At 51.9% G+C, this 2,644-nt stretch overlaps 1 protein-coding gene across 1 annotated transcript in view; it reads left to right on the top strand.

Moving 5' to 3' along the window:
- Positions 1–2,336: 2,336 nt before the first annotated feature.
- Positions 2,337–2,644, top strand: part of LRRC63 (leucine rich repeat containing 63) — a 37,030-nt gene continuing 36,722 nt past the window's right edge. Inside the window, exon 1 of the mRNA XM_019525519.1 lies at positions 2,337–2,504. The gene's annotated coding sequence lies outside the window, so the exon portion shown is untranslated. The remainder of the gene's footprint in view (positions 2,505–2,644) is intronic.

The raw sequence follows: 2,644 nt of genomic DNA, 5'->3' as shown, positions 1-2,644 counted from the left end.
ACAAATACAGTAACGAATGCGATTCCTGTCCAGAAGAGCTTACAATCTCCTCTAGAGTTCATTGCTGTAGTGTGAAACTATGTGAGAACACAATTCTTATAACACTGCTGCTTAGGATTTCATATCACAAGACACAACAGCAACATAGTAAGCTCAGCATCATAAAGCCATTGGGATTATGTAAAAAAATCTGTTCTTTGTATTATCTATCTAACTGTCATACCTTTGGCTTTATCTGTATGTTTTCTTTTGCATTACACACAACTATAAAGCATCTCCCTTGCTTCCTGTCCCCAATCTATAATCTTCCATATAATGGAATTTGTACATGAAAATAGCACAAGCAAACACAATACAGGACAATTGATTTGATGACAGTGTAGCTGGAAAACATTACCCTTGCAGATAGGGGACAAACAGCACATCAGTCTGCCACATGCAAAATAGTTTCTTCATTTCCATAATGAGTCAAAGGAAATGAGCTTCAGCAGTTCTCAAAACTATTACAGATAGAAAAATGTTTTCTATAACATGATCCTCTAAAAGGATAGCTGCAAAAAGGACTACAAGGACCAATGTATTGAACATGCCTTTTGTGAAAAAGAAAATGACATTGATCATCAGTTGTGAAATGAACTGCCTGCTTGTCCAGAACTGAACTGAGTTGTCATCTAACAGAGATACTACAAACAACTTGGTCTTTGCTTGCCCCCTCGTCTTCTGCCCACTGCTTCCTCCCCAAGTTGTAAATAGCCTGACAGCAAAGTTTTTTATGGTTTCTATGCAGTCAGTCAATAACTATTTTACACAAGCAAGGACTGCAGTATTGGGCCCATATCTGGAATCAGATACTATGTGAAGGAGGTTTGACTCAATGCAGGAATGAAAGGCGCTACGAAATCTGAACCTGCATTTAAATACAGTCAGTGCCACTGTACACAGTAGCTTCTGTTGTGGCTACAAAACAATGCATCAAGCTTAAATGAATGCAACTCAGCTAAGTTTGCTGCAGTTTCTCTGATTTCTTCCCCCGCAAAACACACCTAAGGCCAGCTCTCTGCCTGCTGCTGTTCAGTGCGTACGTCGCCAACGACAGGAGTTAAGACCAAGTCTGGAACCAGAAACCTCTTTGGGGTCAAACAAAAATAGAGAAAAATGTATAAGCTAAGAGCTCTTCTTAAGATATCATAGATACACATACACAAAATAAAAGCCAGGCATTTCCAGAACTTGTAGATCCATGGGCCAATTGTGCAATTAGAGTAGAATTAGCATGTCTCTTGATTCATTATCCTGTCTCATCATCCTGCTCCTTGATTCACGTCACTTGATTTATTTATCCTGCCTCAGGCAGGGGGTTGGACTAGATCAGTGGTTTTCCACCTGTGATCCGCAGACCCCTGCAGGTCTGCAGACTGTGTCTAAGGGGCCTGTGAAGATGACTGTGATGAATCAAAACCACATGAATACCCACACTTAGAATTCAAAGGGGTCCGCACCTCCATTTGACCTTTTCTAGGGGTCCGCAGTAGAAAGCACTGGACTAGATGGATAACCTCTAGAAGGTCCCGTCTAGCTGTTTTTGTTTATGACCCACAGTGGCAACTGGTCTAACTCTCCCTCGCCAGGGAAACCTTTCAGTAAAAGGCAAAAGCTTTAGACCAGCTGAAGAGACACCAAAGACGACACCCCCTGAGGAACCAACACGACCCCAAAGCACCAGGACAGAAAGGTGGCAACACTCACGGTTTGCTCCGCTCTACCAGCGCCCTCCTTAAGCCAGCGGGTGTTTTTCCTGGGAGGCAGACAGCCGGACATGGGAAAGCTGCACTGAAAGGGAAAGAGGAGGAAAGGGTCAGTGCAGGAGCACTCTCTCCCCCCAGGGCCAGCAGCCAGCTCGGCAAGGTCCCTGCTTGGCAGGTGGAGACAGCCCCAAGGGTGATGCTGGGAGGCCCCAAGGGCCAAGGCTGGGACAGCTTCCCGGGGGGCAAGAATAGCAGCTGCAGTGGCAAGAGGAGGCAAAGGGCGAAGCAAACCCCCGCGGAAGCGCGGGGATGCAGCGAGCGAGGGCCAGCCCGCTCGCACATGCAGCCCCGGGGAAGGGGCGCCCTCATCCCCCTGACCAGGAACAAGCCAGGGGCGCGGAGGAGCGGGGCAGTGCGAGCAGCGCTGGAAACCGGCTCCCCGGGCCCCGCCGGCCGAGCCGGCACCTGACAACGCCCGGTTGCAGCACGCTGGGCTGGCCCCGCTGCGCATGAGCCAGTGCCCCCTGCGGGAGGGGAGGCGCAGCCAGAACGAGGCTCCCGGAGGGGGTTGCCAGGGCCGGTCTCCAGGGACTCCCGCGGGGGGGGTGGGGCTGCCCCAGACACGGAGGCTGAGCCTCAGAGCGAGCTCGCGCGGGGTCAGCACCTACCATCTGTCCGGGACGGGAGGGGGGGGGTGCAACGCGGGGGATTCCCTTAGGCGGGTCTCTAAAGTCCCCGCGCCGGGAGTCGCGGGATGAGGTGAGCACCGGGCTCCCGGCCGAGGGCGAGACCAGTGCGAGGGGCCGTGGGGGCGGGGTCCCAGGGCGGGCGGGCGGCGGGGCCGGGTCTTCTCTGCTATCGCGGAGGCGCAAGTATGCGGGGATCGCCCTGGGGGGGGG

Source organism: Gavialis gangeticus, unplaced genomic scaffold (genome assembly GCF_001723915.1).
Source record: "Gavialis gangeticus isolate Ggan-Ray unplaced genomic scaffold, GavGan_comp1, whole genome shotgun sequence".
NCBI lineage: Eukaryota > Metazoa > Chordata > Crocodylia > Gavialidae > Gavialis > Gavialis gangeticus.
Note: the sequence above shows the minus strand (reverse complement) of the source record. Positions and strands in the feature narration are given on the sequence as shown.